We start from the raw sequence: 22,223 nt of genomic DNA on the forward strand, positions 1-22,223 counted from the left end.
CTTCACAAGGATAAACAACTGGTACCCTACAGTGTATTCATTATGTTAAATGGTTTTTCCCAACTGTAGTCCAATGTAAGTGTTCTGAGCACGTTTAAGGTTGGCTACACTAAGCTATGATGCTTTGGTAGGTTGGGTATATTAAATGCTTTTCGACTTACAGTATTTTCAATTTAAGATGAGTTTATTGGGATGTAACACACTTGTAAGTCAAGAAGCACCTGCACCTGGAGACTGTTGGTGGGAAGAGATTACTTGTTTGATCTGAAAGTTTTTCAAGCTTCATTTTTTTAAATTCACAGATAGGTATGAGATTCGTATTCCATCTTATTTCTTATAAGATGATGGTAATATCAAGACAAAAATTCGGTATGAATTCAGAGTGTATGGTGACTATGGGATCAAATCCATGAAAAGTATCTTAAAAGCATATGAGAAACATCTGCATTTTTAACATAAAATGGGGACTCCTCAAGTGATAATGTAAAATGTCACTGCTTAAAAACACAGGTGTCTGGGTCTCTCTAGAGCTCCAGTTTCTTGCAGAGGCTGTGTGCTTTACACTCTGTTCTCCTTTAGAATCATTAACACAAACTATCATCTCCCAGATATGTCCATTGCAAAAACCGATTCAGAGAGTCACCTTTTTCTCACATTACTGACAACTTACTTGTTATTTGATAAAGAATAAAATCAAGATGCTTTTTTTATATTGTGTAAGATTTTCTTTTAAGTATTCTTACATAGAAATCTAATCCCATGTAAAACCACAATCACAAAAATGCCATTCATGTCCCTTATTGTAATATAATACCCAAAGTCTTGAAATTCTCACTTTTTCCACAAGCTGAAGTGAGAAAGAAGGCGGCTCCTCATTGCACATTTCTTCCATTATTTCTCTACTCTATTTGCCAAATCAATGAAGACGTTTTATCAAAATGAATACCACTGCAATTTCAAACCATTGGAATATAAGTATGCAATCATTTTTTTTTTTTCCAATCACTGCTGTCAATAATGCTTTGTCAAATCTCTTTTCCCATCCCACTGTATTATATTTGGTAGATTCTATAACTTTCCAGTCATTTTTGGTTATTAAGATTCGGGACAATATAAAATGTCAATCTCCAACTCAATCTAAATCTCCTCAGTCCCTAGCATGAGCTAGACTGCTAGAGGTAGTGATGAGATGGGGATTGAAGGGAAGTTGGCACATCTGTATTCTTCTTCTCCTTTTTCCACCTTTTTCTTCAAGGCCCAGATCCTTCAGTTGTTGGGGGTAGAGAGAAGGAAAAGATAGAGGAACAAGTGCCTCTTTATTTAACTGGCTGCTATTATAGCTTTAGATGCTTCTCTGGCTGGACATTGATGCCCTATGTGTGGCAGCCATCCAAATGCCAATTCTCCTGTGAGAGCTATACATCTTCTTGGAAAAGCCTTCAGGGGTCTCCTCACAGCACAGTTTTCTGCTGAGGTAGATTAAGCTCCAGTTCAACCTCATTCTCCAATCCCAACTCCCTCCCGGGGCAATACATCCACTTCCTCTCCCTGTTGGAGTCTCCCTGTCCAGCAAGAAGCCCTATAGGGTGAGTGCCCTTTTCAGCTCCATCTGCTACAACAAATACCATAGACTGTGACTTAAACAACAAACATTTATTCCTCACAGTTCTGGAGGCTGAAAGTCCAAGATCAGGGTGCCAACATTATTGACTATTGAGTTTTTGGTGAGGGTCTTGTTCCTGTTTGTGTGCTCACATGGCCTTTCCCTGGTGTGTGCACATGGAGCTAGAGAGAGAGAGATCTGGGGTTGCTTTTTTATAAAGGCATTAATCCCATCGTGGGGGCTCTACTCTCATAATGTCATCTAAACCTAATTACCTCCCATAGGTTGAATACCATGACACTGGGGATTAGGGTTTCAACATGTGAATCTTGGGGTGGTGGCGTATCCCAAACATTCAGTCCATATCAGTGTGCAAACAGGCCTAAGTCTGCTTACCTTCTTTGATATATGCCTGATCTCATCTTTCCACACCAGATGGTGCAAGTATAGGATCTCTCCACTCTGCCGATAGTCTCTCACTGTGTTCTGTGCTGAAACAGGCCACGAAGTAGACTAGCAAGTTTGCTGGCTAAGCAGACATCCAATCAAGAAACACAACGCCAGCCAGTCTCTCTTGGTAAGAACACCCATTCTTTATAAGTAATTCTCTTGGATCCCCTCCTACTCCCAATTTGGCCTTAGAAAGGAAAGCATCTCTATTCCTCCCCAAGGGAGAGGAAAGCAAATTATCTAACACAATAACTGCATTCATGATGATTCTTCTCTCCCCGATCTAGTGTTTTTCTATATAAAGGAGGCTGGGTGGGGGTAGCTGATGCACAAGGGTTGGTTCTAAAACTTATTATTAATTCTGATGGAGGTGTTAATTATTCCCTCTTTGGGGCAGTTCACTTTAAATTGTGGAATAGTTAACACCTCGGATTTTTCAGCTCTGACCCTAGGTACTGAACATTGAATCCCACTGAAAATCCTGTTGCAGAAGAAAATTTAATGTTTTTAATGCTACTCTACAGATTTTGGTCATCATTATCTGAAGTTTTTTTTTACACTTTTTTTTCCCAAAAGCAGTCATGAAATATTATAGTGAACTCACGGTTATTTGCACACAACTAATATTTGAATTTCCCAGCCCACTACCCAAGAAGGTATACATTTTTAATTTTTATTTTACTAGTTTCAGGTGCACAAGACAAAGCAATACTTAGACGTTTATCATTTATATGCCTCACACTGTGTGAACCCCCCTCCCCCCATCCACTATCCCTCTGACATCGCACAGAGCCATTACATTTCCACTGTCTCTATTCCTAATGCTGTACTCCGCTTCCTGTAACCATATACATACATATATACATATATATAAAATTATAGTTACCATTCATTATTGTTCAGCTTCAGCTTCAGGTGTACAGTGCAGAGATCAGGCATCTACATCATCCCTGAGGTGATCTCCCAAATGGGACATGTGTCCATCGGATATACTACAAAATCTTTACATTATTGATTACGTTCCCAAAATTAATTTTCAAAACCCCGTGGCCATCTTGTGGTTACCAACTATTTTCTAAACCCCTCACCTTCCCCCTTATCCCCACCCCCCACCCATCTAGCAACCCTCAGTTTTTCCTCTGTCTCCAAACTGTTTCTGATTAGTTCATTCACTTATTCTTTAGATTCCGCATATAAGTGAGATCATATGGTATTTGTTTTTCTCTGTCTGACTTATTTCACCTAACATAATGTTCTCTAGGTCCATCCATGTTGTTGCAAATGGTAAGATTTCTTTCTTCTTTATGGCTGCGTAATACTCTATTGTATAAATGTACCACAGTTTCTTAATCCAGTCATCTACCGATGGGCATTTCGGTTGTTTCCATGTCTTGGCTATTGTGTATAGTGCTGCAATAAACATAGGAGTGCATAAAGATTTTTGAATTGGAGTTTTGGATTTCTCTGGATCGATACCCAGGAGTGGGATTGCTGGATCATAAGGTAGTTCCATGTTCAGATTTTTGAGATACCTCCATACTGTTTTCCATAGTGGCTGCACCAATCTTGATTCCCACCAACAGTGCACAAGTGTTCCCTTTTCTCCACATCCACGCCAGCACTTGTTGTTTGTTGATTTATTGATGATAGGCATTTTGACTGGGGTGAGGTGGTAGCTCATTGTGGTTTTTATTTGCATTTCTCTGATGGTTAGTGAGGTTGAGCATTTCTTCATATGTCGGTTTGCCCTCTGTATGTCCTTTTTAGAAAAATGTCTCTTCATGTCCTCTGCCCATTTTTTAATTGGGATGTTTTTTTGGAGTTGAGTTGAGTGAGTTTTTTATAAATTTGTGATATTAACCCCTTATCAGATATATCATTGACAAATATCTTTTCCCATTCAGTAGGATCCCTTTTAGTTTTATTGATGGTTTCCTTTGCTGTGAAAAAAATTTTAGTTTGATGTAATCCCACATGTTTATTTTTTCTCTTACTTCCCTCGCGCAAAGGGATATATCAGTAAAAATCTCACTCCGGGTAGTGTCTGTGAAGTTTCTTCCTATATTTTCTTCTAGGAATTTTATGGTTTCAGATCTTACATTTAAGTCTTTATGCCATTTTGAATTTATTTTTGTATATGGTGTAAGAAGGTGGTCAGTCCAGCTTCATTTTTTTGCATGTGTCTGTCCAGGTTTCCCAGCACCATTTATTGAATACACTGTCTTTACCCCACCGTACATTCTTGCTTCCATTGTCGTAGATTAAATGGCCATATAGGCATGGATTTATTTCTGGACTCTCTATTCTATTCCATTGATCTATGTGTCTGTTTTTATGCCAGTACCATGCTGCTTTGATTACTGTAGCCTTGTAGTATAATTTGATGTCAGGTATTGTTATAACTCCCACTTTGTTCTTATTTCTCAAGATTGCTGAGGCTATCTGGGGTCTTTTATGGTCCCATATAAATTTTAGGACTATATGTTCTATTTCTGTGAAAAACGTCGTTGGTAGTTTGATTGGAATTGCGTTGAATATGTATATTGCCTTAGGCAGTATGGACATTTTAACTATATTAATTCTTCCTATCCATGAACATGGTATGTATTTCCATCTATTTGTATTTTCTTTCATTTCTTTCTTCAGTGTCTTATAATTTTCTGAGTATAGATCTTTTACTTCTTTGGTTAAATTAATTCCCAGGTATTTTATAGTCTTTGGAGCAATTGTAAATGGGATTGCTTTTTTAATTTCTCCTTCTGATGTTTTATTATTGGTATATACAAATGTAACTGATTTCTGAATATTAATTGTGTATCCTGCTACTTTACTAAATTCATCTATCAGCTCTAATAGTTTCTTGGCGGAGTCTTTAGGGTTCTCTATATATAGTATCATATCATCTGCATATAATGACAATTTTACTTCCTCCTTACCGATTTGGATGCCTTTTATTTCTTTTTCTTGTCTGATTGCTGTGGCTAGAACTTCCAGCACTATGTTGAATAGAAGTGGAGAAAGTGGGCAACCTTGCCTTGTTCCTGATCTTAAGGGGAATGGTTTTAGCTTTTCCCCATTGAGTATGATGTTAGCTGTGGGTTTATCATATATGGTCTTTATTATGTTGAGATATGATCCCTCTATTTCCACTTTCTTAAGGGTTTTTATCATAAATGGCTGCTGGATTTTATCAAATGATTTTTCTGCGTCTATTGATATGATCGTGTGATTTTTATTTTCCATTTTATTAATGTGGTGTATCACATTAATTGATTTGCGAATGTTGAACCACCCATGCATACCAGGGATGAATCCCACTTGATCATGGTGTATGATCTTTTTAATGTATTGCTGAATTCTGTTCGCTAATATTTTGTTGAGGATTTTTGCATCTAAGTTCATTAGCGATATTGGCCTGCAGTTTTCTTTTTTTGTGATGTCTTTGTCTGATTTGGGGATCAGGGTGATAGTGACTTCGTAAAAAGTGTTTGGGAGTCTTCACTCCTTCTGAATTTTTTGGAAGAGCTTGAGGAGAATAGGTGATAATTCTTTTTTGAACGTTTTGTAAAATTCACCTGTAAAGCCATCTGGTCCAATGCTTTTGTTTGTTGGGAGATTGTTGATTACTGATTCAACTTCCCTGGTGGTAATCAGTCTATTCAGGTTTTCTGTTTCTTCTTGAGCTAGCCTTGGAAAGTTGTATGCCTCTAGAAAATTGTCCATTTCTTCCATATTGTCAAATTTGTTGGCATATAATTGCTCATAGTAATTTCTTAAAATTTTTAGTATTTCTGTGGTGTCTATTGTCACTTCTCCTCTTTCATTTCTGATTTTATTAATTTGGGTCCTCTCTCTCTTTTTTTTAATGAGTCTGGCTAAAGGTTTGTCAATTTTGTTTATCTTCTCTAAGAACCAAGTCTTGGATTCATTGATCTTTTGTATTGTTTTTCTGGTTTCTATTTCATTTATTTCCACTCTGATCTTTATTTTCTCCTTCCTTGTACTCCCTTTGGGCTTATTTTGCTGTTCTTTTTCCAGATCCCTTAAATGTGAAGATAAACTGTTGATTAGTGATGTTTCTTGTTTCTTTAGGTAGGCCTGCAATGCCATGAATTTCCCTCTTAGGACTGCTTTTGCGGCATCCCATAGATTTTGGGTCATCGTGGTTTCATTTTCATTTGTCTCGAGATATCTTTTGATTTCTTCCTTGATCTCCTGCTTGACCCATTCATTATTTAGTAACATGTTATTCAGCCTCCATGAATTTGTGTGTCTTCGTTTGTTTTCCTGTAGTTTATTTCTAATTTCATAGCACTGTGGTCAGAGAAGACAATTGATATGATTTCAGTTTTCTTAAATTTATCAAGACTTGTTTTGTGGCCTAACATATGGTCTATCTTGGAAAATGTTCCATGTGCGCTTGAGAAGAATGTGTATTCTGCAGCACAGGGGTGAAATGCTCTGAAAATATCGATTAAATCCAAGTGGTCCAATGTATCATTTAAGGCTGCTGTTTCCATATTGATTTTCTGTCTGGAAGACCTGTCCCTTGTTGTCAGAGGTGTGTTGAAGTCCCCTACTATGATAGTGTTAATGTTGATCTCTTTCTTTATGTCAGTCAATATCTGTTTTATATATTTAGGTGCTCCTATGTTGGGTGCATAGATGTTTACTAGGGTTATGTCCTCTGTCGGATCGATCCCTTTATTATTATATAGTGCCCATCTTTGTCTTTTAATATTTTCTTCATTTTAAAGTCTATTTTGTCAGAAATAAGTATTGCAACTCCAGCTTTTTTCTCATTTCCATTTGCATAAAATATCTTACTCCAACCCTTCACTTTCAGGCTGTGTGTGGCTTTTAATCTGAGGTGAGTCTCTTGTATACAGCATATACAAGGGCCTTGCTTTCTTATCCACTCAGCCACCCTATGTCTCTTGATTGGAGCATTTAATCCATTTACATTTAAAGTGATTATTGATAGGTACATAGTTATTGCTATTTTTAAATTTGTAGTTAGATTGTTTTCATCTTCCTTCTATTTACAGAAGTCCTTTTAGTATTTCTTGCAATGCTGGCTTGGTGGTAATAAATTCCTTTAGCTTATTTTTTTCTGGGAAGCTCTTTATCTCTCCATCAACTTTAAATGATAGCCTTGCTGGATAAAGCAATCTAGCTTGTAGGCCTTTATTTTCCATCACTTTGAGTATCTCCTGCCACTCCCTCTGGCCTTCAATGTTTCTGCAGAAAAGTCATTTGATAGTCTTATGGGAGTTCCCTTGTATGTAACCCTCTGTCTTTCTCTTGCTGCTTTTAGGATTCTCTCTTTGTCTTTAACCTTTGCCATTTTAACTAAAATGTGTCTTGGTGTGGACCTGTTTGGGTTTATCCTACTTGGAACTCTCTGCACTTCCTGGGCTTGTATGTTGGTTTCCTTCATCAGGTTAGGGAAATTTTCAGACATTATTACTTCAAATATGTTCTCAATCCCTTGTTTCCTCTCTTCACCTTCTGGTATTCCTATGATACGCATGTTGTTGCACTTATTATCCCAGAGGTCTCTTAAACCATCTTCATTGTTTTTTATTCTGTTTTCTTTCTGTTGTTCTGTTTGGGTGATCTCTGCTAACTTGTCTTCTAAGTCGCTGATTCGATCCTCTGCTTCATCTAACCTGCTGTTAATTCCTTCAAGTGAGTTCTTTATTTCGGTAATTGTGTTTCTTTAGTTCTAACTGGTTGTTCGTTATGATTTCTACATCCTTCTTTATGTCGTCTGTAAGCTCCTTAAACATTCTTATCATCAGTGTTCTGACCTCTGTCTCTGATAGGTTGGTTACCTCTGTTTCATTTGGTTCCATTTCTGGAGGTTTCTTCTGTTCTTTTATTTGGGACATGTTTCTTTGTTTCCCCATTCTGGCTGACTCTCTGTGTTTGCTTCGATGTATTAGGTAGATCCCCTAGAGTTCTTAGTTCTTGCTGGGTTATCTTATGTAGTATGTGTCCTTTATATTTGACTTGCAGTACTTCATTCTTCTCCTCTGCATGTGCTCCAAAGATGACTCTTATGTTGTGTATATTGTCCTGTTAAAGAAGATCTTTAATTGCTTTTCGCTTGTGAGTAGGTGGGGTTAACTCCTAGGCTGACTAGTTGTGAGACTTGGCTCTGCCCACTGCAGGGTGTTCTGCTGCGTGAGGGTTGACTGCTTAAATGTGGTTTGGCCTCTATGGGCTCTTGTGCCTGTAGAGAATTCCCTCTGGGTGTGTCATTTGTAGGTCAAACCCGGTAGTACTCTGGTTTGGTCTGGAGTTGGCCTCTGGGTATGTTGACTCTTGTGCCTCTTAAGCTGGGCCCTGGTAGGGCAATTTCAGAACAAAGCAAATCACAAAGTACAACAACAACAACAACAAAGAAAAAATCAAATACATTCACATGTAAAAACAACCGACAACCCCCACTCAACACAGGCAAAGATATCAAAGATATAAAGACAAAACAAAAGAAAACAAAAAGCAGCACTAGTCTTGGCTTAAGCCCACCAAGTAATCTCCAGGTTGTCCTCTGCTGTACCAAAGAGTCCCCTGCATATTGTGCAGGCAGAGCCGGTCACCTAGTGCCCAGAGTGACGTTGGGACTGCAGATTTAGATGCATGAGGCTGATGGGTCTGGATGGTACTTTTTACAAAGCCAATGTAGTTTCTTCCCTTGCCTGCACATATGCACACTGAGAGTAGCACCACCAGCCCTGTGTCCAGTTCTCCTGAGTCTTAGGGCACTTCTTCCGTGTGTGTGTGTGTGTGTGTGTGTGTGTGTGTGTGTGTGGTGGGCGGGAGATTTCTGAGCTGCTGAAAGCTGGGAGCTGTGTCTGCCGCTTACTGCTGATCCCTGGGAGTTCCTCAGCAGTTGTAAATGCCATGCCCTAGGCAGGCCAGAAAGGGTGGGGGCTGGGGATGGAGGGGTCTTCTCTCTCCCAGCCCAACCATGTCACACTCTTCCCGCAGCCAGAAAAGGTGGTGGCTGGGCGTGGAGGAGTGCCCTCTCTCCTAGCCCAGCAAAAACCACACTCCTCCCAGCCTCCTCCCTGGGCCAGAGCTACCTGCCAGTCTTCCCAGAGCCCGAGCTCCAAGGCTCCTCTGCAATCTGACACCACTCCTCAGTTCGGGGGCCAGTTCAAGTCTCTGGAAGGGCAGGGGTAGGATTGGAAGAGCGGGGGAGAGGCCCAGGTATGGAGTTTGTGTCCTTTGTCCGGCCTAGGGCTTAACTGGAGGTATCAGCTGAGGTTATTGCCTCAAATGCTGGATATGCTGCCCCCTTGGCGGGAGAGATCAGCTGTGGGACACCGTGAAGAGCCCACCTCCTGGCTTTTGTGCTCTCTGTTCCGTCCTGGGATCCCCTGTGTCTCTGCAGCTGCGGATGTCAGCCGCCTTTCCACCGCTGCAGATTTGGGCCGCACCTCCACAGCCAAAGGTGCGGGCCGTATCCCCACAGCCACAGGTGTGGACTGCGTCTCCACTCCGCGCCCTTCCCTCTTCCCCTGCTCGCCCAATTTTCCCACCTGCAAGTAATCCTTGCACAAGTCTCTTAGCTGTTCTGCGTGATGAGCAGAGAGTCCTTTGATGGGTTATAAATGTCCCGTTTCTGATAAGATCCGGAGAACTCAAAAAGTGAGTCCTGCTGCCGCCATTCCTATGATGTCAAGAAGGTATATATTTAAGTTAAAGCTTTAAGCTAAAGTTTTTAAATAATCAGTTTTTAATATTCATGCTCATATATGCAATTCGGTTGGTTTTCAAAAAATATAATTTGGAAACTGCATTAATTAACTGAGGTCCTGATTGCTTTGAGATAACCATTTAAAGTAAACCTGCATTTTTGTCATATGGAAATATCAGGTTTAGGAAATCTCTGCATCCTCACCCCATGAATCCACATTGATATGTAGCTAAATTCTATCTAACCTGCATGAAAGAATGGCCAAAAGTTGGTGTCAACACTCTACCTATAACTTGGGGAATAAACCTATTTCCATATTTTAGGGATATATTATGCAAATGGCAGAATATAGTTATTTTAGGCCATTAAATATGATGGATCCCTGATAAATATTGTTTGAAGATACCTACACATTATAGAGAAGGCATAATTTTCACTGATAAATAACTCATGTTTTGAAAGATAGCAATGCCTTCTGGAATAATCAGTTCTATTTCAATTCCAAAGCTAAGTAATAGTGCTTCCATATTGTATTGAATTGCCTGGTTAAGCAAAAACTTAATAAAAAGTTTTTCTAAATCAAGAAATCCTTTTGTAATGTAGATCAGACCACATGACATTTGGAGAAAAGAAAAAAAGCAACACCCAGAATTTTTAACTAACTCCAGAGCAAGGTGGAACTAGAGTTCCACCTTGAGGGCACTTATGAATGATGCCCTCTATGGTCTTTATAGTTCATCATAAATAAGGATGTATTAACAAAAGTTCTCATGGAAAACTATTGGACTAACCCTGTTTATCAAATCTTTCCATGGTGTGCACAATTCTCCAAGTTAGACAATCCCTTTAGGTACTGTTATACATAGATACTTGAGTCAAGCAGGGTCAAGGTTCTGATGCTTTAAAACTAACACTCACAGTCTTCTGACTTAAAATAAATAGTCCTTGCTATGCTATATCTTATACTTCCTTTACACTTAGTCTTTTTCCCCAGCATGCAAAGTTGTGTGGAAATATTTCTGCATGTTTCTGTCTTTTCCTCTGTGGTTGTATTTTTTTTTTTTTTAATCTATTCTCACATTCTCAGAAGGGAGTCAGAAACTACGTCAGAGACTATGAGACATCCACCTAGAGACTTCATAAAATTGAAAAACTTTGAATGTTCATGGGTTTTCTGTATTTTCTTCACTGTATTTAGCAATAGAAAAACAAAATAGCTCTGTGCTTGTCAGATAACTTGGAGAAATAAAAATAACTCTGTGTTTGGAGCAGCAAGAAAGGAAGTAGAGTGAAACTGTACACCACTCTTCAGTCAGTCTTGGGAGGAGAAGAACCCCAAAGAATAAGGTGATGACACTCCTCAGGGAAGAAAAGTAGACACATCTCTAGGAGCCATGGCAAGAGGAGGGGAAAGCCTTGCAGAATGGGTGCATCTGAGGATTAAGTAGTGATGGAGTTAATGGCAGAAGGCCCAGCTGTTTCCAAAAATTGCAAAGTGGTAACAAATACCAAAATAAGTGTAGGCTCTGGTGTCAGACATGCGGGAGTTTTCATTCTGACACTGTCCCAAAGACTAGTAATGAGACTTCAGACATGTCATATATTGCCTCTAAACTCTGTTTCCTCTCCAGGAAAATGGGCATGTGTATACCACCTCAAAGGATTTTTTGTGAGGATTAAAAATGATGACCTCTGAGAGTATTTACCTCAGTATCTGGAACATTAAATTGCTTATGGAATAAAAGTCAAATATGAATTTGACAATATTAATTATACTGGAAAAATACCATACTTAAAATGCTCTTTTTTGATACCCTACCCAGCTCTCTATAACAGTATAAACACAGTAAAATAATATAGCATCTTCCAAAATCAGAATCATTAAATACTTGAGAAATAAGAATTCCTATATTTTATATTTGATAACTATATCTGATAACTACATTTGAAGTTATCAAATGTTAATCTTTGTTTATATTTTAAAGGGAAAAAATGGTTAATCATTTTTTACTGTTTATTAAAGTGTGGTTAATTACACTGGATTTATAGATCTACATGAGATTATTGCCCAAATTTGATGGACTATCACTTTATCAAAGACTGCCATTGAACAAATAGCAAATAACATAGTTAAACAGCTCCACAGTCTAGTTTTACTGTATGAATAATTCAGAAAACAGAAATTTAATTTATTAATCAAGCTAAAACAGAAAATTCCTCAAGTCCAGAAGAAACAACAAAATAAGATATTCTTCATAAGATACTTATTTTGTTGTGTCTTTGTTTCATGAGAGAGCTAAGTAAAGCCTAAAAACACATGTAGATAGGATTTCCTGAGGAAAGAGTTTTGTGCTATATATGAATCATAGAAAACACTGCCGTGTATCTAAACCATAAAAAAGCAGAAACAAAGACACAAAAATTGTTTTGCTTCCATATATAACAGAACTTATGTTGTAATCTAGACAAACTTGAATTACATGATATTATGTCTGCAGTAATTGAGCAGATTATTTTATTTGAATAAACTTTGGTATGAAATTCCTCACCTAATCTGGTATTTTATAACGGACTTCCCATTTTTCTATAACCTAAACTCAGAGTTCACTGAAAATCCACTTTAATTTGGTCATTAGATGCTATTAACCAAATCAGTGTATTTTTAGATGTATTTGGCTATTCAAACTATTAAATGTTAAAATTCCCAGGGATTTGCTCATAAGTCACATGATTCCAAGATTTAAACTTTTGACATGAAACCTCCCAAAATATTACATACCAATATTTAGAACTTGAAAACTTCCTTGCAGTTATGAGGGGCCATTTTCTTAGCAGCAGTTTAGGATAATTGCAAAATATTCTGGTACAAAAAGTCTGAGTTTCAGGAGCCAGCACGTCACCCTACATCCCTCTCAACCTCACTCCAAGGAACACATAAAATATACAACTTCTTTCAAAAATCAGTAAGCATTGTCTTCTCTCTTCTTCACTTCTTTCCTCCCACCCTGTCCATCTCCTTCTTCCTCTCCCTCTTTTTCTCCCCTTCTCATCCTCTAGCTATTTTCTTACTGGTCACACTTCCCCAACAACCTTTGACCCAAGGTGCATTTCAAAAAATAATATCTTAGAATTATACTCATCTTACATTTGTTTGCTTTGCATAAAATTCTTTGTTAAACTATAATACTGTATAAAACTTGTTTTGAGGTACCTGTCTCCACTCATACTCCCTTCTCAGTAAATTTGCCAGCCACCACAAACCCTGCCACCTATTGGAGGTATTCCTCAAAGCTCAGCCTGGAGTTGGTTCCACTCAATCATTTAAGTTGACTATAAGCAGACTAATATTAAATAATAAATCCTCTCCTGCTTAAACGAGTTAAATTCTGTTCTCTGCAATAAAAGCCCTGGCAATTTCATGATTTTACATTTTATGTCCCATGAAAGTCTTTCCCTATCTCAAAGTTATAAATATATTTTGCTATATTTTAAAGCTTTTATGTATGCATTTGAAGTTGTGAGATTGTTTCCTGTTAAATTTCTAATTGGTTTTTGCTAGCGTATGAATAGTCTCTTTGTTGAATTCTTTTATAAGTTCTAATTACTTTACAATCAATTGTCTTAGACTTTAGAGGTAAACAAAAATATTACCTGAAAATAATAATGCTTTTGCTTCCCTTTTTTCCATTACCCATAACTCTTATTTCTTTACCTTATTACACTGCTAAGATCGGCAATGCAGTATTTATTAGTAGTGTTGATACCAGTTATTCTTGACTTTTCCTAAATTTAATAGAAATGTGTCCATTTCTATTAAATTTGTCTGGTAAATAATAAAAATGTTTCACTGAGAAAAGACATAAACTTTTTCAAATAATTTTGAGAAATCAAGTAAAATGGAGACTGAGAAATGACAATGCGAGACTCACCTAAAAACAAACAAAAATATACATGAAGTCTGAAACAAAGAGAATGGCAAAACAGAGATCAGGAAAATACCAACAACAAAAGCTAATATGGCATTTTTTAATGTCAGAATTCTAATAAAAAACAGAAATATGAATATTTCAGATTGACGCAAGAAATAAATTTCTGTTTAAGCCCACCCAGTTTGTGTCAATTTGTTACAGCAGCCCTAGCAAACTAATACAAGACGATAAAAATACAAATTAAGTTTTCCTCACCAGCAGGGTCAATGTAATTTAACATTATTTATGCCCCAGTCAAGGAGTTTAGGGAGTTCCACCTGTCTCCACCACTCATTTTTCTCAAGTCCCCACTTTTCTCACTTTACTCTGATTTCCCTGCCAGCCTCTATACACCTCCTTCTTCATTATTTAATTCAATTTTTTTTAAAAAAGGGTTAATTAATGACCATTAGCTTGTTGAATAGCCTCAACTACAAGCCCTTTCAACACCACAGCATGTTTTTTTCTAAAGGTTCTCATTTTCCATGAACTCCTCTAAATAATAGTACCTGACAGGTAAACGATATTTTTGACAAAGCTATTTTGACACAGTACTGTTATGAGGCAGCTAAAAATCAAAGCATTAAACTTTCATCACCAACTTTTATTTTTAATTAGTTTGTGAAACAAATATCACTCTGTCTCTTCCCCAGCCCTAGCAGATGAGACAGATGAGGAGCCAAAGATAAGAGTCAGCCTCAAGGGTGCCTGTTGGTTTGCCTCTTTGAGTAGGTTGGAATTTTGACACAGCTGCTTTAACCACCTGCAAATAAACCTCGGCCAGAATTAAAACAGCTGTCTCCAAATGCACAAGCTGCACCTGAGTATGATTTGTTTATTTATCATTATACATCTGTACTTCTCAAAGGCATATAAACCCCCAAGATATTATGTACTGTGCCAAGAGATCCTCAAAAGCAAAGCTAGATGTGACATAGCTCCTTGAGGTGTCTATTTTAATCAGATTTGAGAATAACTTTACCTGTATTGTTTTTATATCAAAACAAACAAGGATATGAAATAAAACAAAATGAAAATTTGTATACATCTTAAAACTAAAGCATGACATGTTGAGGAAGGAAGTCTTCTACAAGTCACTCCTCCCTTACTTCCAAGCATACATGTCCAGAAGTGGAAAAAACTGACATGATATATTGGCAGCAAGTATGCACAGGTTCACTTCCCAGAGAGCTAAATCATATTACAAAATCCTATGCTGAGGCTCCTGTAGGCAGTGCCTCACTCAGGCCCAGGCTATCCAGCATGCAGGTGGAGGCCATAAAGGTCTCTTGAAACCTAGGGTGAGGAGACAGTCTGCTCTTTTGGAGATATCAGTTAATACTCCTATCTCAATGTGGGAATTGAGCCAGATACCTCCCGTTCCCACTGAATTGTCATCACTGTCTCCAAGCCTTTTGTAGAGGCCAATATTTACACAATCACCTCCCCTGGTTCTGAGGCTTTTGGACTAGGACTGGAATTACACCACTAGCTTTCCTGGGTGTCCAACTTGCAGAAAGCGGATCGTGGGACTGCTCAGGCTCCATAATCATGTGAGCCAATTCCCTATATTAAATCTATCTCTCTAGATATATATAGATGTAGATGTAGATAGATGTTATAGATGTAGATAAGAGAGAGAGAGAGACAGAGACAGAAAGAGAGATTGAAACAGAGACAGAGATGGTATAGGTATAGATATAGATATAGATATAGATATAGATATAGGTATAGGTGTAGGTCTAGGTCTAGGTATAGAGATAGAGCTATATAGACATAGATACAGAATAACCACAAAAAAGTACTACACCTAGGCACATGATAGTAAAACTGCTAAAAAACAAAGATATAGAAAAAAAAATCACTTAAAAAAAGAGAGAAAAATAACAAATTACTTTTAGAGAAACAAATAAAAATGACAGCTTACTTCTCATCAGAAGCAATGGAGGCTAAAAGATAATAGAACGTCATTTTTAATGTTATGAAGGAAAAAATTCTCAATTTAAGATTCTATATATCAAACGAATAATGTCCTTGAAAAATAAAGATTCAGATAGACAAAGGCTGAGATAATTCATGTACAGAAAACTTTCATATAAGAAATGTCATAGGAGGTTTATCAGGATGCTAGAAAATAATACCAGATGGAAACCCAAATCTATGAAAAAGAATGAAGAACATCAGAAAAGGTAACTATGTGAATGAACATTTTTGCTATTTCTGTATGTAAATACTCTTACATTTCTTTTTAAAATTATTAATTGTTTAAAGCATAAATAATAAGAATGTAGGATAAGGGCTATAACATATAGAAAAAATAAATGACTAATACAAAACAAGTATATTACAGAATTCAAATTGTCAAGTTTTCACATTTTTCATAAAATAAGCTAATACTATTTTGACTATAGGGAATATAGTCAATATTATGGTAATAACTATGTATAGTTCCAGGTGGGTACTAGACTAGTCGGGGCAGGGGGGGTCACTTCTCAAGTTATATAAATGTCTAACGACTATGCTGTACAACTGAAATTAATATAAAACAATACTGAATGTCAACTGTAATTGAAAAAATGGAGTAAAAAGGTAAAGGACCATAAGAGGTTCAAATTTCCAGGTACAAAACAAATAATTCATGGGATGTAATGTACAGCATAGGGAATATAGTCAGTAATACTATGATAGCATCATGGTACGGTGTCAGATGGTTGCTGGACTTATCATGGTGATCACTTCTTTAGGTATATAAATGTTGAATAACTATTGTGTTATAGCAATGAAATTAACATAACATTGTATGTGAGCTATATTTTAATAAAAATCCTTTTTAAAAAAGAATGTAGCAGTGCTAATAAGATCTGTACGTAACAACAGAGCCAGGTGAACCAAAGACTGCCATAACTAAATGGGGAAATAGACAAAATCACAAACATATTTGGGGATTTTAACATTCTTTTGTCAGTAATTGATATCACAAGTCGTCAAAAACAGATCATTAAGGATATAGACAATTTGAGGGCTATCAGCCAATTTGATCTAATTAGCATTAATAGAATATTATAACCAACGACTGAAGGACACATACTTTTTTAAGATTATGTGTAACATCACCATGATAGACCATAATCTGGAACATAAAAGAAGTCCCCATATGTTTCAAAAGACAAACCATACGGTCATGTTTTTTAAGACAATATTAATAAATTAAAAATCAATAAATTATCTAAAAAATTCCCAAATATTTGCAAACTAACAAATACTTCTCAATAACTCACGGATCAAAGAAGAAATCAAAAGAAAAATTGAAAATATTATAAACAGAATGACAATATTAATATACATCAGTGTTTTACCTGAAGCATACCTCACAGGAAAATTTATAGTATTAAATGAGTGTATTAGGAGGAAAAAGTATTTAACTTCAATGATCTAATCTTATTTTTACAAAAATTGAAAAAAGAAGAACAAATTAAAACCAAAGAATGTAGAAAAATGAAATTTTAAAGACAGAAGTAAAAATCAATAAAGCAGAAAACATAAACAACAGATAAAATCAACAAAGCCAAAGGCAGATTAAATAAAACAAAGATTAATAAAATTGCTACATGTCTAACAGACCCATTCAAAAGGGGCAAAAAAACTAAGTACAAATTACTAATACCATAAATGAAAGAGAGGCATGACCTCAGAGCCTGTAGATATTAAAATAATAGAAAGAAAATATTATGAACAACTTTATGCCAATAAATTTGATATGTGAAATAATATGGGCAAATTCCTTGAAAAAAACACTAAAATTGACACAAGAAAAAAATCAAAAAAATCTGAGTAGCCATGTTATCAGCTGAATTGTGTACCCCCAAAATTCTGTGTGTAAGTCCAAACCCAAATTACCTCAGAATGTGACTTTTTTTGGAGTTAGGGTCATTAAAGAGGTAATTTAAAATGAGGTCATTAGGTAGGCTCTAATTCAATATGACTAGTGTCCTTATAAGAAAAGGAAATTTAGACACAGATTTACACAGAGAAATCACCATATGAAGACACAGGGCTAAGACAAGCCAAGGAGAAAAGTCTTGGAAGAAACCAACACTGCTGACAGCCTTATTTTAGATTTCTAGCCTCCAGAATTGTGAGGATATAAATTTTTGTTGTTTAAGTCACACAGTCTGTGGTGCTTTGTTATGGCCATCCTAGAAACTAATATACCATACTTCTAATAAAGAATTGTAATTTGTAATGAAAAACTTTTACACACACACACACACACGCGCGCGCGTACACTCACCTGAAGGCCCTGATGGTTTCTCTGGTGGATTCTACCAAACATTCAAGGAAGAAATAATACCAATCGTATACAAACCATTGTAGACAATAGAGAAGGACAAAATACTCTGAATTAATTTTATTAAGCCAACATACCCCTTATACTATATCTACCAAACAAAGTTGTTATAAGAAAAGAAAATTACAAACCAATAACCCTCATGAACACGATACTAAAAACCTCAACAAAATGTTAACAAATCAAATCAAGCAATATTTAAAATAAATAATTCTTCATGAACAAGTTGGGTTTATCCAAAGAAAGCAAGAATGGTTCAATATTAACTATCAATCAATGTAATTCACCAGTAAAATGAAGAAATAATGTATTCATCTTAATAGAATTTTTAAAATTAACAATATTCAATACTCAGTGTGATTAAAAATTCTCAGCAAATTAGCAGTACACAGGAATTCCCCAAATCTGATTAAAGGCATTTATGGAAATAACTAACATCCTACATAACAGTGAAACACTAAAAGCCCATTACCCTAAAATTAGGAATAAGGTAAAGATGTCCAGTTTCACTATTTCTTTACACAACAATACTAGACACCCTAACCTGTATAAAAAAGGCAAGAAAACAAAATAGATAATCAAATATTGGAAAGAAACTTACACCACCAATATTTGCACACAACATTATGGTATACAAGGAAAATCTTAGGGACCCTCCAAAAAATCTACCAGAACTAATAGGTGTATTAGCAAGGTTTCAGAATACAAGATCAATACACTAAAATTAATATTTAAATGCTACAAACAATTAGAAAGTATAATTTTAAAAAATAATGCCATTTACAATAGCATCAAAAACTATCACATACCGAAGACTAAATCTAACAAAAGGAATACAAGATTTTTACAAAGAAACAACTAGTGTCCTTCAATAAATAATTGGAAAAAGATGTGGTACATATATATAATGGAATATTACTTGGCCGCAAGAAAAGATGAAATACTACATTTGTGATGACATGGATAGATCTTGAGGTTATCATGCTAAGAGAAATAATTCAGACAGAAAAAGTCAAGGACCATATGATTTCATTCATATGTGGGATATAAACCTGAAGGCAAAAAATGAACAAGACAAACAAAAACTCATAGACACAGACAACAGGTTAGTTGTAACCAAGGGGTAAGGAGATGGGAGTGATAGAAGAGGGTAAAGGGGGGTCAAATAAATCATGCTAAATGAAGGAAGCCATTTATATCAACTATCCAGACAAACCCACAGAGACAAAAAGCATATTAGCGGTTGCCAAGGCCTGAAGGAGGAGGGAGAAAAAGGGAGTGAATACTGATGGAAATGTAGTTTATTTGGGGGGTTATGAAAATGTTCTTGAATTACAGAGTGATGATGGTTGTACAACCTTGTAAATACACTAAAAAGCACTGAATCTTTTACTTCAAAAGGCTGACGCTTATGCTATGTGAATTATTTCTCAATAAAAACAGAAATAATTAGACAAAATAAAGACTAGAAGAAAGTGTTAGAAAAGATTTATCTGACAAATGACTTGTAGAATATAAAGAGAACGCCTTTAAAAAACATAAAGACAAAATATTTCTTTTTATTGGGGAAGGGGAACGGGACTTTATTAGGGAACAGTGTGTACTTCCAGGCCTTTTTTTCCAAGTCAAGTTGTTGTCCTTTCAATCTTAGTTGTGGAGCGTGCCGTTCAGCTTCAAGTTGTTGTGCTTTCAGTCTTAGTTGTGGAGGGCGCAGCTCAGCTCCAGGTCCAGTTGCCATTTCTAGTTGCAGGGGGCACAGCCCACCATCTCTTGAGGGAGTCCAACCGTCAACCTTGTGGTTGAGAGGACACACTCCAACCAACTGAGCCATCTGGGAGGCAGCTCAGCTCAAGGTGCCATGTTCAATCTTCGTTGCAGGGGGCGGAGCCCACCATCCATGCCGGGAGTCAAGGAATTGAACCAGCAACCTGTGGTTGAGAGCCCACTGGCCCATGTGGGAATCTAACCGGCAGCCTTCAGAGTTAGGAGCATGGAGCTGTAACTGCCTGAGCCACCGGGCCGGCCCAAAACAAAATATTTTAACGGTAAAAGAACTGAAGGAACACTTCACAAAGATATAGAAAAGGCCAATTAACATACAAAAATTCCTCAATATTATTAGTAATCAGAGAAATGAAAATAAAACCACAGCGTAATAATGTTTCAATCTCACTCAAGTGGTTAAAATAAAAAAGACTAATAATACCAAATGATGGCAAGGATGTGGAACAAATGGAATTCCATGCATTGCTGGTAAGATTGTAAAATCATACAATCATTCTGGAAAACTGTTTGGCAATTTCTTATAAAGTCCTGTGATACAGCAGTCCCATTCCTAGCTGTTTACCCCAGAAATACAAAAACATATGTCCACAAAATGACTTTCATAACAATGCTTTATCACCCTCATTCATAAAAAGACCAAACTGAAAATAATGCAAATATCCATCATCAACAGACAAATAGTGGTGTATTCATAGGATGGAATACTACTCAGTATTTAAAAGGAATGAACAGATATGTACAACAATATGGAGAGTCTTAAAAACATGTTGCGTCAAAGAAGCCAAACCCAAAAGAGTACATACTGTATGGTTCAATATGAAGTCTGAGAATATGCAAAACTAACCTATGCTGTTACTGGTATTTGAAGGAGAGTAGGAGGATGACTAGAAGGGGGGACGGGGAGCTTTCTGGGTGATGGAAATGTTCTATGTACTGATTTGGGTGGTGATCACACAGGTGTGTACAATAGTCAAAGCCTTTTGAACTGTGTACACTTAAGATTTTTACATGTTAAGTAAAGCACACCTCTATTTTTTAAATTGAACAGAAAAAAATTGTAAACAATAAATCAGTTTAAAAACTATTCAGACTCCATCAAATATCAAAGAATTTAGATTCAGATTCAATTTACGAGCAAAAAATTAGGCATTCTTTTTTTTCTGGCCTACTTTTTGGTTCATCAATAACTATGTTTGTAAGATATGCATTTGTGTCCATATTTTGCCAAATTCAAGTACTAATATTTAAACTAGATTAAAAGACTTCAGAGCACACACGCACACACACTTAGAAATACCCCTTTCTGGCAGCATTATGAAGTGTTTTTTGACATCCTTTTTTAATGAAATGAAAAACATATGTCTTCAATTACCAGTACTATAAGCTTTCAAAATTGTGGGAATAATCCAAACTACTTCCTTCAAAGACAACTAAATTAAACATACGCACAGAGGAAGCATAGATTAGGATCATGATTTTTATCTATTTTAAGAGAATAGAAGAACAGAAGGGGTTACAATTTTGTCATATTATGCAACTCCTCTGCTCCAATATATCAAAAACTTGAGGAGCCAAGGTCATGCAAGACAGCTGAGAAGGAATCAAAGTAAACAATATACCTTATCGCCAACAGCGCCTGCCATATGAGATTAGAACTATCCATCCTAGCAAGAAAAGATCTTTGGAAAGTTCCTTACAACATTTTATGACTCACAGATATTCCCAGAGGTTCCTGTTTCCATTCTGCAGTAGACAGTGTTTGAAGACGTGCAGTTCTAGTCAACTGTTGTTCTTAGGCAACTTGGCTGAAAGATCTGTTTAAAAAACATTTGTTGGAAAGATGATATGTTTGGATGTTTTAATTTTTTTAAACAAAATTCCAGATCTTAAATTTGTTTAACTCTTAATTCAACATTGACTTAACGAATACCCTAAGAAGAATTACTATGTTACAAAATATGTATTATGAACTCAGCAATTTTCCCATTTGAAAACTCCCAAACCAACGGGGTACAAATTCTTGGCATAGCCCCACCCCCACCCCCCATTGCATATCCTTCCAAACCGCCTCCAGACCTCCGGGTCTGTCGTCAATAGTTCTGGCTCTGAACTTGGCCACCCATTCAGTATCTCACCTTGGCTTCTCCTTTGACCGACATTGCCAAGTCAACTCCCAGCCACCAGGACTTGATTCCTGGCTAGTCTCCACCTTTGTCTAGCCCCAGTTCTTTCTGTTCTATGTATCGAATACCACTCCAGAGGTACATTTTCTCCCCATATTCATCTAACTCTTCTCCACTCTGCTTACAGATTAGTAGACTTCCCATCCAAGGCCTATGCTGTACTCCTAACCAGCTC

General features: G+C 36.6%; 1 long non-coding RNA gene across 2 annotated transcripts in view; it reads right to left on the bottom strand.

Moving 5' to 3' along the window:
• The window catches only part of LOC148754879 (uncharacterized), a 239,693-nt gene that overhangs the window by 90,473 nt on the left and 126,997 nt on the right, over window positions 1-22,223 (bottom strand). Inside the window, exon 4 of one of the 2 annotated variants that reach the window (XR_016019694.1) lies at window positions 21,580-21,679. This is a non-coding gene — a long non-coding RNA (uncharacterized LOC148754879). Of the gene's footprint in view, window positions 1-18,162; window positions 21,680-22,223 lie in introns of those variants that run through there. The other variant, XR_016019693.1, reaches the window with a different exon arrangement.

Source organism: Rhinolophus sinicus, chromosome 17 (assembly GCF_057876585.1).
Source record: "Rhinolophus sinicus isolate RSI-liver-muscle chromosome 17, RSI-T2T, whole genome shotgun sequence".
NCBI classification, from domain to species: Eukaryota; Metazoa; Chordata; class Mammalia; order Chiroptera; family Rhinolophidae; genus Rhinolophus; species Rhinolophus sinicus.